Source organism: Rhamphochromis sp. 'chilingali' (genome assembly GCF_963969265.1).
Source record: "Rhamphochromis sp. 'chilingali' genome assembly, chromosome: 1".
Classification (NCBI taxonomy): domain Eukaryota; kingdom Metazoa; phylum Chordata; class Actinopteri; order Cichliformes; family Cichlidae; genus Rhamphochromis; species Rhamphochromis sp. 'chilingali'.
The window spans coordinates 5,900,549-5,915,932 of NC_137929.1; the positions used below are offsets into that span (position 1 = coordinate 5,900,549).

At 42.5% G+C, this 15,384-nt stretch overlaps 2 protein-coding genes across 2 annotated transcripts in view; one reads left to right on the forward strand and one right to left on the reverse strand.

Annotated features, from left to right (window-relative positions):
- LOC308399604 (uncharacterized protein) overlaps positions 1-15,384 on the reverse strand; it is a gene marked incomplete at its 3' end in the record, with an annotated part of 374,730 nt that overhangs the window by 92,440 nt on the left and 266,906 nt on the right. The window lies entirely within an intron of this gene.
- Positions 1-15,384, forward strand: part of LOC308397376 (uncharacterized protein) — a 170,242-nt gene that overhangs the window by 74,328 nt on the left and 80,530 nt on the right. The window lies entirely within an intron of this gene.

Genomic DNA, 15,384 nt, shown 5'->3' on the forward strand with positions numbered 1-15,384 from the left:
CTGCAGAGGAAACACAAATCATTCATGTGCACATCAGCTGAAATCCTCCTTTTTATCATGTGTGCTGTCCAAATATCAGCTGCTTCTTTCCTGCTTCATCTCAGTGTCAGCTGAATGCAGTCAGACAGCAGTGTGAGGCAGAGGAAGCTGCCATCAGCTGCTCTGCTATCAGTCCACTAGATGTAAACTACTAGAGTAAAGTTTTTAAATAATTCTGTGTCACTAAATAAAGTTTTTAGGGGAAGACATGGATGTGTAAACTTCAAATATCTGCTTTAAAACATATTTTGAAAACGTATATTTGCTCTGGCAGGAAACATGAAACCAGGTAACCACCCACTAAGCAGGAAATATTAATTACAGTGACAGTAAAGGAGGTAAAGGGCTGTGAAGTCATCACGTACGCTGCGTCCTCTGTGGGCTCTGAGTGAACTCACAAAGTACAAACTACAAGTACACAAACACGAACGTAGCTCAGAGTGGCGGACACACTCGGCCTCGGTCCAGCTGTGAGTCCGTTACCGTGAACTATGGAGCGGCAGATTTGTGCTGAACTAAGCTGCACACAGCTGATGTTAGCCAGGAAACATTACACACTGACTTTAATGGAGAGACCGGAAATACAAACACACACAGTTTGTTGTGTGAAGGAATCAAACACGAGCTGAACAAACAGTAAAGTTCCTAAAGACAAACTGTTAAAGGAGGAAACAAAGCAAACTTACAGTTTCTTCACACACCAACAACAAGCTCCACTCCACGACGTTCAGGAAGTGAAAGTAAAAAAACCACAAAAAAACACAAAAAACTAGAAAATAAACGATCACGTTTTGAGTTGAAAACAGTGACAACAGATACAAAATCACATAGTTCATAATAAAAAATGACTGCTGTGAATCTTCTAAATCCAGTGGATGATGTTCAGGTTGTGTTTGTGCTGATTACAGAACCATGTGATGTGATGACTGCAGTGAAGAAGAGCAGCATATACTGTCACACAGCCCCGATAGCAACATGACTCTGGACCAGATCTGTAGACCAGGTCTGGACTGGAGTCCACCTGTGCAGTGGAACAGATCAGGATGGGATCTGTTTGTTGTTGTCACCTCTGAAGAGCTTTGACGTTCAGTTTTAGACAGTTAAAATCATTATTTGCGCCTAAGAAAGATCCAGTGTTTCTGGTCTAAATGTGTCATATAAATGCATAAACCACAGGATTTACCACTAAGAGCTCCTGTCTGGCCAGAATGCCGTTAGCCCCCTGTGTGGATGTTATAGTGTGGACAGGGTGAAGGCCAGATCAGTGAAAGATAGAAGAAAGCAAAGGAATAGAAGAAAGAAAAGGGACAGAAAAGAAGGGTGGTGGGGAAAAGTCGAGGGTGAAGCAGATGTACACAATGGGTCTCTACCTGCTGCCACAGATGGAGCTCCCACAGCCAGGGGAAGGAGTACTAGCGGTCCAGTGCAGCGGCCAGCCAACCACTGCAGAGGCCGGCCACTTCAGAGAAAGCCAAAGACGGGACCCTGGACCCCAAGTACCACCCGACACCTGCGGGAACCCCGACTGCGCAGCTAAGAGGAACAAGCCATCCCCAGAAAAAACCCTCATAGGAGCAGGCCAGCAAGTCTCACACCAGTTGTGACATCACATCCTGTGTTGTGCGACACAGTCGTTGTGGTGCGTTGGTCAGTATTGCTTAATTTTTGTAACTTGATCCATTGTGCCGTGGTCGTTGCAATCATGCTCATTTTCCCACCATTTTAATGATGATCCTGCACCGAAGCTCAGAGAGACACGAATACACAGAGTGAGATGTTGAAGCAGTTTGAAAACTTGAATTTGTGGAGAGAACTTTTGTTAGAGATTTTCTACATTATACATTATAACCAAATCTCTATAATACAATATAATCAAGTAAGCCTTATATTCTATCCAAGTAAATCTTATATTTTAACCAAGTATGCCTTATATTTTGTGTGTTCATATATTTTCACATAACCAAGCCTATTGTTGAAGAATCACCTAACCAAGTCTATTGTTAAAGGAAAACTGATACATTCCTTACCTAAGTGTCTGAAATGTTTGACAGCATGATATAATGATGCATTCTTTCCTATAGTGTCTGTGATGTCAGATAAAGCATGATATACTTCTGTATTTTTATCCCAGTGTGTGAAAGATCAGATAAGCTGATTTAATGTTTAACCTCTCGTCAACATCTGTTAAAAGAGGAAGTACTATGTAACCCATTTTTGCCTTATAAATAAAGCAAGCGAGCCTGTGCTCGGTGTGTGTGTCTTCTCAGAGGCATTCACCCGTGCGCACGTTTTCTAATTACACTCTGAGTCGGTCTGCAGTTGTCTCATTTCTCTTACTTGTGTTTTGAACAAATGTCTACCCCTGACATTTAATTGGTCCTTCGTAGCCGGAGAACTGACTGTTATTTTTAACGTCTAGTTTTCCACAGACGGTCTTCATCGGATCCTGACGTCGTGACGCCTGCGCTGGAAAAGAGTCTGTGCACAGCAAAAGAAAATCCGGGAGCGTGAATTCGATCTCCGGTCAGCGTCTTATACAGGCCTTCACGGCTCCAGGACCCGATGAGCACCGGATCCAAAAACGCAGCGCCACAGTAAGGTGAATATGAAACACTGCATTCCATCAAGCGTTAAAATACGTTGATATTGAGATTTTCCTTTAAAATAGTGTAAACCTGGTTAGCGCCGACAGATCTCAGTCCAGAAGGGACTTAGGAGACAACAGGCAAGAGCGATATTCTAGAAATCGCTATTAAAAGTTCCGGTTGCTCTGGGTAGCAGCTGTAACGGAACGAGTTCCGGTCGCTCTGGGAGTGGCTGCAACGGAACAGGTTGAAGGTGTTACATGAAATAGGCCTATGGAAAATCTCAATAAAAATTATAAAAACGCGCTTTGTTTGTGTTGAAATAGAGGAGTGAGTTGTTTTTACGACCCAATAAGCGGTCGAACCACTTCTCAAACTGTTTTCCTGTGTACACTCACGTATTGGTTAAAGTGGAAAAAGGGTTGTGCTTCATCACGTAAAATCAATAACCGCTCTCTCGGATAGCGGGAGAGTAGAAGGCTGTTATTGAAAACCCATTCCCACTTTTTCATGCCAAAGAAGGTGTCACAGTTCTGACGTAATTAGTTCAAAATGGGTAATTCTAAAACTAAAGTAAAATTAACAGCAGATGAAGAAAAGCTTGAAAAAAACTGTCAAAATGCAGGAAGAGTCAGTGCAAATAGGTGGAGAAATCCACATAAAATTTATTGTCCAGCCTGGCAAGGCAAATGCAACCAAGAGTCAATAACTGCTTTAAAAGCTGCTTTGCAAAAAGAACTATTTGAGGAAAAAAGTCAAAAGAAAAAAGCAAAACGTGTAGCAGAATGGCGACTTTTCAAAGCATGGGAGGCAGAAAATGATAAACGCAGTGCTAAACGTGCCCAAAAACAAGAAAATAAAGATAAACAGAAAGCTGCAGGAGAGGAAAAAAACCCCCCTCCTTATGCTCCTCAGCCCACACACACAGCAGCAGCAGCAGCAGCTGCACCAATTCCTGCGTCACCGCTTCCTGTAATCTCTCCTCACAACCCTTTTGCTCCAGATCCCTATGCTGAGGCAAAACATCACCTTAATCTTATGACTAAACATAATCACTACAAAAAAGAAGGAACTGTAGGTCAGTTTCCAATGGTTGCCTTATCAAATCCTAGGTATGGGCAACCCAGTGGGCCCGTAGATGCCCAAGGAATCATACCAATAGACGGAGAACCTCTGATATACGCACTCCGACCCTGGTCCCATAAGGACAGAGAGAATGTGCTAAAAGATGTCACACCCCTTAATGAAGGTTTTCAACAGTGGCGAAATGCAGTAGAATTGATTCGTCGCGGTTGGGGTTTGAATGGGCATGAGATGCAGCAAGTTCTTCAAGATTTATTAGGTTTACGTTTTCCTAGAGTCAGAGGAGCCTACACAGGAAACGACCAAAACGGCGATGTGCTAGGACCAGACACTCCTCTGTTAGATCAACAATTAAATGACTTGTACGGCAGAATAGAAATCAATTTAGCCCCAAGGCCAGATTATGGAAAAATAGGAGAGTGCAAACAAAAGGAAGGAGAGACAGCATCAGACTATCTGGATCGCTTGCGTCCTGTTTTCGGGCAAAATTCAGGACTGAACCATGATCCAAATCCACAGTCTGCTTTTCAACAACAATTAAAAAATGCCTTCCTGAGTGGCCTAATGCCCAAAATAAAAACACATGTAGACAAACATTGGGTGACACAAAACACAGGCACTTTGCCTGACGCCCTACAATATGCTGAGCATGCAGTTAAAGTGTATAAACAGAAAGAAAAAACAGAAGGAGTTTTCATGATTGACCCAGAGACAGGCTTTATAGCTTTCTCAGGACAACAAAAACACACAGCAGGTTTTAAGCCACGTAAGGGAAAGCAGAAAGTAGGACAAAGAAGAGACAAAAGAAATATACAATGTTATAACTGTGGTAAAATCGGGCATTTTGCTCGAGACTGTAGAAGTGTAAGCAAGGAACAAGAAAGTGATGATGACAGGCGCAGACGCCGTGATGAATGACTAGCACGAGAGGAAGGAAGTGAAACAAGTGAAGGGGAAGTTTACAATATTGAACAACTACTGCTAGGATCAGAAGCAAAGCCAACAGTTATAGTACACGTGAATGGTGTCCCAGTAAAATTCCTTTGTGACACAGGAGCGTGTAGATCTGTCTTAACAGTAGAAGTCCCAAATGTAACTTTTTCAAAAGACACTTTAATTGTGAAATCAGCCTCAGGACATGTGACATTGCAACAGCTAACCGTTCCCCTCTTTATGTCACATAGAGAAAGTGGCCGTGGCTGCAAAAATCAGTGCATCTATGACCCATCTTGTCCACTAAATTTGTTAGGAAGAGATGCTTTAACAAAATTAAAAATAGGAGTTATCCCTGAAGAAAGTGGCATGCAAGCCAGACTCCCACTCTCTGAAAGTCAGAGCCAAACTGAAGACATTTTTGTTTGTGAAGGTTTAGGTGAGCCAAATTATTACTGGACCTTAGATTTACCAAAACTTGAACCTCTGGAGGCCAAGGCTAATGTGTACTTACCTGAGCACTCACACAGGCAGGACCCAGCAGAATACCACAACACCCTGTGGTATAAACATGTCCCAGGCCCAGACAAAATTTATGATCAGCAAGTGCACAGACTAGGACCACAAAAACTAGTCCTACAACATCTGTATGTAACACAGAGTGGCAATGCAGTATGCTCAGTGTTGCAGACAGATGCAGCGCAACGCATAAATAAAATGTTGAACCCTCATGTATCTGTTGCACGCAACGACCAAACGCCTTGGTCTGAGTTAGGCACAGTGCTGAGAAATGTAGAAATGGACAGATATGACAAAACAGAGTGTGAGGGCTGGCAAAAAGGCCATAGAACAGGGTGCATGAGACTCACGCTGTGTTGGCCGGTGACAGCCACACCGGCTACACATTTAGCCACAACAGAGCAAGACGAATGACAAGTGTTAACAGTTGAGACACATCCTGAACTAGAAAAGCTACCACAAACATTATGGTCTCAAGGACCCACAGATGTAGGCCTAATAAAAGAAGCAGATCCAGTAGTGGTGAAAACTACAACCACATATAGGCCTGTAAAACCACAATATCCCTTGAGTGCAGAGGCGAGAGAAGGAATTGGACCAGTCATAGCAGATATGCAAAAAGCAGGTATTCTCGTGAAAACTAATAAAGCCACGTGTAATACACCAATTTTTCCAGTAAAAAAGGCTAATACAGGAAAATATCGCCTAGTTCATGATCTAAGAGCAATAAACGAGGTAACAGAACAAATACCTCCAGTGGTTGCAAACCCACACACAATTTTAAATCAAGTAACACCAAAAGAACAGTGGTTCTCTGTAATAGACTTGTCCAATGCTTTCTTCTCTGTGCCTCTACACCCTGACTCACAGAAGCTATTCGGATTCACCTTTGACAATCAAAAGTATACTTATACAAGGTTGCCTCAAGGATTCCAGAATAGCCCCACTCTTTATGCAGAGGCTTTGAGGAAATCAATGTCATCTTGTTCCCTCCCTGCTCCAGGGCAATTCCTGTTGTATGTAGATGATATATTGATTACAGGCCATACACAGGATGAGTGCAAAACAAACACACTGATAGTTTTGCAACATCTCGCAGAGCAAGGCCATAAAGTATCACAGCATAAATTGCAGTTGTGGAGCCAGGAAGTGACATACCTTGGCCACAAACTAACAGGACAAGGCAGACAGCTGTTAGACAGCAGAAAAGTAGCTGTACAAAATGCTCCAAAGCCAATTACTAAACAACAAATGATGAGTTATTTAGGTCTGTGCAATTTCTGTAGATGCTGGATTCCAGAGTATGCACTGCTGGCCCAGCCACTACAGAACCTCATTTATGGTAAAGACCTAGCATTAAAAGACAAAATACAATGGACCCCAGAAGCAGAAAAGGCTTTTGTTGATTTAAAAATAGCATTGCAGACATGTACCGTCTTAGCATTACCAGACTATGAAAAACCGTTCATTCTCCATGTTGATGGTGCAGGAGGGTACATGAAAGCAGTCTTAACTCAAGCTTTTGGAGAAAAACAACGCCCATTAGCTTTCTACTCATGCAAACTTGACTCTGTAGCTGCTGGTTTACCTACCTGTGTTCAGGCGTGCGCAGCAGCAGCAGAGGCAGTTAAAAAATGTGCAGACATTGTTTTGGGACATAAGTTGATCATCAAAGTCCCACATGCTGTGACCTCTATTTTGCTCCAAGCAAATCTCTCTTTCCTCACACACGCCAGACAACTTTCTTATGTGGGGATTTTACTTTCGCAATCACACATCACAATAGAGAAGTGTGGCCAGCTAAACCCAAGCACACTTTTGCCGACCCCTCTGGATGGAGAACAACATTGTTGCATTAAAAAATTAGAGGTAGACACAAAGCCTCGCAATGATATACATAGTTCCCCCCAGAGCAGTTTCAGTAATGTTTTTGTGGACGGCTCAGCGTCAAAAGATATTTACGGTAGAAATTGTGTGGGTTACGCGGTCACAACTGTTGATGCAGTGGTAGAGGCAAAAGCTCTCAGTTCCTCAAACTCTGCTCAAAGCGCAGAATTGACCGCAGTCATCAGAGCATGTAAACTGTACGAAGGTCAAAGTGTCAATATACACACAGATAGCCAATATGTCTATTCAGCAGTTCATCATTTCGCAAAAATATGGCATAACAGAGGAATGACAACGTCCTCAGGCAACCCAGTTCAACATGCAAACCTTCTAAAAAAGCTATTAGAAGTAATAACGTTGCCAAAAGAATTAGCACTATGCAAATGTGCAGCTCATCAAAAGGATGACACAGAAATAACAAGAGGAAATAACTTTGCTGACAAAGCAGCCAAAGCAGCTGCAGAAAAACACATTGATGTTTTAACAACAGAAACCATAGATTTAATACCATTAGAAATACTAGCAGATGCACAGAAAACAGCATCGCTGAGTGAACAAAAATCTTGGTTGAGAGATGGAGCAGAATTAAAAGACAATCTCATGATGTGTAATGGCAAACTAATCCTTCCAAAATCTTTGCATAAAACTGTCGCATTAGTGACACACGGAGTAACGCATGTGTCATCAGGAGGGATGGTTTCTATACTCAATAAACAATTCTATACAAAAAATTTTGAAAGTTCAGCAAAAGAGTTTATTAGAACATGCATGATTTGCCAAAAACACAATGCTCAAGGCAATTTAAGACCAAAACGAGGCCGGTTCCCTACACCGCCACACCCATTCCATACTATCCACATGGATTTTATAGAACTAAATGAATCTCAATCCTCCAAGTATGCACTTGTGATAATAGATGTATTTTCCAAGTGGCCAGAAATATACCCAGTGAAAAAAGCAGATGCAATCTCAGTAGCAAAATGTTTGTGCAACCATTTCATTCCAACATATGGCATTCCGTCTCTGATAAGATCAGATAATGGTACACATTTTGTAAATGAAGTGATAAGTAAAGTTTCTGAAGCTCTAGGCTTTAGCATAAAACATCATTGTTCTTATCATCCACAAAGTGCAGGATTAGTCGAGAGAACTAACGGCACAATTAAACAAAGATTGAGGAAATGTATGGAAGAAACTAAAAAACCATGGCCTGAATGTCTAAGCTTAGTTAAGTTATGGATGAGAATAACTCAAGGAGCAGGTGGTCTAACGCCATTTGAAGTTGTACATGGCAGACCCTTCCCTCTCCCCATAACTAGTGAGCCAATTAATAAATCTATTGCAGAAACAACAATGGCAGAATGGATGACAAAACTGTTTGAAAATAAAGAAGTGATTTTAAGCAATCAACTGCCGAGTGATCTATCTCCAGTCTCTTGCAGGTTGAACCCCGGTGATTGGATTCTGATTAAAGTCCTCCAACGAAAAAATTGGAGTTCTCCACGGTGGGAGGGTCCCCATCAGGTGCTGCTTACTACACCAACAGCTTGCAAAATCGCTGAAAGACCTTCGTGGATCCATCAAAGTCACGTGAAGAAAGTGTTTGCACCACAATAAGACGCCGGTTCCCCCGACTCTCAAGTGATCCCCTGGTGAAGGAAAGGGCTGATTGGGTATACCCCGCCCTTTACCTTCTCGCCAGTGGTCTCCTCACTTGGAGCCCGGGTGTGCCTGGTCGCCCTGAAGAACAAACACATAATAAAGAGTGACCCATCCCACCAAAGAGAGGAACCAATGACAACACCGGGGACGCCTGGAATGCAGAGAGCCAGCATGATGAATCTAGAAGAAGAAGAGCCACCAGCCCCAGCCCCAAAGCTGTTATGCTTAAGTGCTTGTCACTTTCAACGGAAACGGTTCATGTGCCGCCTGATCTGTCTGGTGGCCGGTGTCATCTTAGGGGTGATGCTCTTCTGGCTGATACCTGGAAGAGCCCTCAGAATAACACCAACTATTCCCCGTCTCAAGAGGTGGACCCATGACAACTCCCATCTAACTGAGATGACCCAAGATCACATTCACCCTTGGATGAACAATGCCTGGTACCGATACCTATACAACACCATAGAAGAAAAAGAATGTTATGTCTGTTCTCACATGCCTTCAACTTCAGTCTACCCCACCATATATGGTCGCATAATGGACAGTCACTGGCAAAGTGAATGTGCAGCAAGTTTTGCCAGCATTGGAAGACAACACTTTGCAATCGGCATGAAAGCTTCACTCCCAGGTGCAAAAGGCCTGAAGAAGGATGGAACCTGTGACGACAAATTCTGGGTAGATATGACAGTAAAAAACAGAAATGCTTCTGTCCCTTTCCCTGTTTTTATGACCCATACAGAGAAGTGGCATCCTCTGTGCTTCTACCAAGCGCCAGGGCAAGGACGCCACCCCCTGGGCCATACCAGCAACTGCAACGCAACCTATGGAGGAGTAGGGTATGGGACAGTCAACCTAAATCAACAGGTAAATGGCACCTATTGGGTACAAGGTATGGCATGGCTGTGCGGACAGCGTGCGTACTTTATGTTGCCACCCAACTGGTCAGGATGCTGTGCACCTATCTTCATTTCAGATCACACTTTTAAGATAACAGTGCACAACAAGACCAGAGTTAGGCGTGATGTAGAAATCAAGCCTCATGATTCAATCCTTGGAACAGACGTGCCAGAGAACTTCAAACTCTGGAACACCGGCGAAAAGGTAGTACACGCTCTGTTTCCTTGGACAGGAGTAGGAAAGCACGCACTACGAATAGAGACTTTAGACTATCGCTTTGGACTGTTTTTAAATGCTTCCACCCGCATTGACAAATCACAGAATGAAGAAATTGATGCAATCCGCATCACTGTCATGCAACACCGAGTAGCTTTGGACATTGTTCTTGCAGAGAAAGGAGGTCTCTGCATACTGTTCAACAAGACATGTTGTACTTACATACCTGACAACATACACTCATTAAACATGACAAATGCTTTGAATGTTCTGAAACAACTAAGAGACGCTCAGCAACAGGACTACGTAACCGATGAGCAAGGCTGGTGGGACTGGTTGCTGAGCGGCTCCTGGAAATCTTTGCTGATTAAAGGCCTGTTGGCCCTATGTACTATGATGTTTCTATTTTGCATTTTTGCTGCTTGCATTATCCCTTGTCTGAGACGCATGGTGATGAGTATGTTTAATCGTACTTTAGGAAATTTTGTCTTGATCCAGAGGGATATGGAGGATCCCTTTCGCCAGTATGATATGCTAAATAGGGAAGACAGAGTAGAGAATGTCTATTATAGTCTTAACAGAGCTGATGTTTAGATACTTCACTGAATGACATGCAAGTTGAAAATGTGATTTAACAAGTGACTATGCATTGATATAAACATGTGAAATATATTAACAGGAGGGAAATGTTAGAGATTTTCTACATTATACATTATAACCAAATCTCTATAATACAATATAATCAAGTAAGCCTTATATTCTATCCAAGTAAATCTTATATTTTAACCAAGTATGCCTTATATTTTGTGTGTTCATATATTTTCACATAACCAAGCCTATTGTTGAAGAATCACCTAACCAAGTCTATTGTTAAAGGAAAACTGATACATTCCTTACCTAAGTGTCTGAAATGTTTGACAGCATGATATAATGATGCATTCTTTCCTATAGTGTCTGTGATGTCAGATAAAGCATGATATACTTCTGTATTTTTATCCCAGTGTGTGAAAGATCAGATAAGCTGATTTAATGTTTAACCTCTCGTCAACATCTGTTAAAAGAGGAAGTACTATGTAACCCATTTTTGCCTTATAAATAAAGCAAGCGAGCCTGTGCTCGGTGTGTGTGTCTTCTCAGAGGCATTCACCCGTGCGCACGTTTTCTAATTACACTCTGAGTCGGTCTGCAGTTGTCTCATTTCTCTTACTTGTGTTTTGAACAAATGTCTACCCCTGACAACTTTGCAAAAAATACCCTCAACAAAGTCGTGGCTTCCAGGTTTGGCTTCTCCTTATCAGCTCGTGTGGTGTGATCCTGTCTGAATGGTCTAATTTAGGAGAATAGTGCAGCGCCTTCTCCCGCCTTAACGACAGTTAGAAACGACTGCATCTGTGTGCTGACGAGATGAGTTAAATGACCATTGTGGCGGGTATGATGGTGCCAGGAGTGGTTCCAGGGGTGGCGCCACAGGGGCACTGATCCCAGCTGAAATTTGATTGGCCCCCTGAATCAATTTCACACGTTGTTGTGCAAATGGAATAGACCACAGGTGGAAATTATAGGCAATTAGCAAGACATCCCCAATAAAGGAGGGGTTCTGCAGGTGGTGACCACAGACCACTTTTAATAATGGATTGCATTTATATAGCGCTTTTCAAGAACCTCAAAGCGCTGTACAATTCCACTATTCATTCACTCTCACATTCTCACACTGGTGGAGGCAAGCTACAGTTGTAGCCACAGCTGTCCTGGGACAAACTGACAGTAGTGAGGCTGCCATATCGCGCCATCGGCCCCTCTGGCCAACACCAGTAAGCGGTAGGTGAAGTGTCTATCCCAAGGACACAACGATGAAACTGTCCAAGGTAGGGCTCGAACAAGCAACCTTCCGATTACAAGACGAACTGCCAACTCTTTTGCCACGATCGCCCACACTTTTCAGTACCTTTGCTTTTTGGTCTGGTCACTGGTCACAATTCTATTGCTCACTTATAAAATTTTAAACAATATGGCACCTGACTACTTAGCTGATCTCCTCTGTCTGTACAGCCCTCAGAGAGCACTAAGATCATCGGACCAACTGCTCTTAGTGCAACCTAGGTCTCGGCTGAAGACCAGAGGAGACCGTGCCTTTGCCGTTGCTGCACCCAGGCTATGGAATACTCTCCCTCTTCATATTCGCGCGTCAGATTCCATTCAGTCTTTTAAATCACGTTTAAAAACGTATTTGTTTGATCTGGCATTTAAGGCGAATTAGGGTAATTTACATCTGGCTCTTGTAAAATTATGATATTATTTTATGCCATGTTAGACCCCGAAATAAAGATTGTGAATTATTATGTAGTTTAAGTTGGCATTATTCTCCTGAATTAGAAGAAGGTGATAATTATTGCAGTATTTAAACTGATTTGCATTGCATTAGACTGCTGATTTATTGTGAATGAATGATATTGTTTATGATGCATTATACTGTTGAGTTATAAGGAATACTGTTCGCAGAAAGTCATCGCCTTATTTGTCTGATTAGAAGAGAATAGAACATGCTGGAGTTTTCTGCCCCATCTCAGCACGAGCAGATAAACAGGGAGCCAAGGTCGTAGCTTAGGCGCCGTGTGAGAGAAAGAATGTGAATGTTTAGGCTTTTATGATAAGATGGGAGAACCAGAGGCTATAAGAGTTTGAGCAATGCTCCACCACTTTGAGATTTGAGGCTGTCTGCATCAGTGTCCATCTCCCACGTGTGTGATCATTAAATCATCGTTTGACTCAACCCGACCGGACCAGTGTTGTTATTGTGGTTTTTCTCTTGTCTCCATCCCCAATATTTTGAACCTTAACATTTTGGGGGCTTGTCCTGTGGTATTGGGGTAGAATTTAAAAGTTTGGACGGTCCGAGGTTGTCGAACGGACAGGCACGAGCCAGTGGTCTGATTTGAGTGGACAAAAGCCGGCTTATCTAAAGGTAAGGCACTACCTGTTGAATTATTTCCAAAATGTGCCAAATTGGATATGACTAAATTAAAGTCTACTCACTGAAATTACTGGTAGAGTGTCTGTTTTGATTTTGATGAGAATCACCGTGTGTTATGCAGTTAAAGTTGCTTAAGAGTATTTAATGAAGTTGAAGAAATATGAAACTGTTCCAGAAGTAACAGAGAATGTTGGGTTTGAGTCCCTGGATAGTGAGCTGAAGGCTCAGGTAGTTTAGTAGGGAAATTAGGACAGAAACTGTTCCAGAAGTAACAGAGACTGGTTAATAGTTTTACAAATTAGGTCAGAAACTGTTCCAGAAGTAACAGAGACTGTTTAATTGGTCGTAAAAAAGTTATCTTTCTTTGGTTGGACCCGTTATGGTAAAATTTCTCAAAATCGGTTAGGTGAAAATTATTATAGGACGGCACCAGAAGTTGCTAAGAAGCACATAGCCCGGGGGTTACGCCCCCTCCTAGTCGTGGACGCGCGGCTTTGACCTGTCAGCGAACAGGGTTAGTTCAGTTTGGCTTATCTGTGGGGTACAGGGCATCCTGAAATAAGCTAGGAGTTACCGAGTCTCCTCACCGTTTTAAACGGTGTCATGTGCTTGTTTGGATACTGTTAAATTGAGTTAGGGATTTTAGAAATTAGGTCAGAAACTGTTCCAGAAGTAACAGATACTGTTTAATTGATTACAAAAAAGTTAACTTTCTTCGGTTGGACCCGTTATGGTTAAATTTGTCGAAATTGTTTAGGTTCTTTAGAAATCAGGCCATAGGCTGTTCTGGAGGAAACAGATACTGGTTAATTGATTACTCGTTATTTTAAATTTGTCGAAATTTCTTAGGTGCTCAATCTGTTAGGCCTGTCAGTGATTGTAAATACAAGACGTCTTTTGTAATATAAAATAATAGAGTTTTGCCTGAGCTTGGTGTGAGACTGTGTGTGACGTGCAGCTGCGGCGCTGAGGGCTATTTTTAGACTGTGTGTGAACATGCAAATGAGCTGTGAACTACACAGAGGACTTTTGCTTCCTGTTTAGTGTGTTTTGTGGGATTTGCAAATAATGATACAAGCTTGTAATAAAAACGCTGATTTTGTTGATTATAATATTATAAATAAGGATTTGAATGACTACGCTGAATGTTTGATGTTCGGCTGGATTTTAATATAGAAGAGATAAATTGTGTTTGAGTAAGACCGGCACTTCAGTCGGCAGAGTGTGATTGTGATGAAAATGATATTAAATAAATCTCTTAGTGTGTTGATACAGGTGGCTACGGGCCTGGACCACCCGGCCCCATGAGCAAACAAAAAGTTAAGTTAACCCACCTACAAACGCACATACACGCAATGAAGAAACAGCTTACACCCATGAACATGTGAAGATTTTCCAGCAAGTTTAAAGCAGTGAAGCTTAACATACACCCGCCGTTACACAATAAAGTTTATCCACTACTAACGAATAAACTCTCTGGGTTGCAGGACAACATCTTAACTTCAAAAAAAAAAACAAAAAAAAACACTGGTCTGACAAACCAGTGAAGATATGACAAATTTAGTGGTTAGAAAAGTCAAATTGTGACAAGTTTTCTGCCGATTGATAAATATAGGTGATTACTGAATGAAAGAAAATTCCATTTTGAACTTTAAATACAATCTTAAGAATTTTAAAATGTACCTGTGTCGTCCTGTCAGCTTGGTGGGTTATGAGAGGATTATATGGAGAGAAAAAAAAAAAAAAGGGGGAGTGAAGGCTGACACAGGGCCTGGCCCCGGTGTTTCTCCCCTCTCTGACTGATATAGCCAATACAACATCATTAGTTTTGTTTTGTTTTGTTTTTGTTTTGTTTTTTTTGTTTTTTTTCTCTTTATGTTTGATTACAGGTAGGGAAGCCGAGGCTGACCTGGACGCCTGCTCTCCCCTCCACCATCGTTGCTCACTCCTCCACCATCTTTGAAGTGACCCTGACCAAATGCTACAGCAGCTGGACCTATAACAACAGCTTGAAAATGTCAACAGTGCTGCAGGAAAACGATATCAGGCTGCGGAGATGGAGAGTGTTAAATCCAAGGCCCGTTTCACTACACGGGGAGATTTCCGTCAGTCTCTCTTCTTAAATGAGAAGATTGAGAAAGGTCCGGCTCCCACCAATGACTTTGACCACCTGCTATAGAGGAACTATCGAGAGCATACTGAGCAGCTGTATCACTGTCTGGTTCGGGAACAGCAACATGCCGGACAGACGAGCTCTACAGAGGGTTATGCGAGCAGCTGAGCGCACCATCCGCTCCGAACACCTTGACCTGCACTCAATCCACAGCAGGCAGTGCCTGATCGGACACACCCCTCTCACACACTCTTCACATTCTTGCCATATGGAAAAAGACAGCTTCAGCGGACAGAGCTGTGACGACACGCCCATTAAGCCCGGAGGAAAAGTGAGGCCGAGCAAAACAATGCTGACCTTAACAACTCTGCATTAAAACTGTGCAGGACAGTGACGGACCAACACTGATGATCGGGCAGCAAAACAGGGCGTGCCACAGACAAAGGAAAACTGAGGACAGGAGGCACCTCAGAATGGAG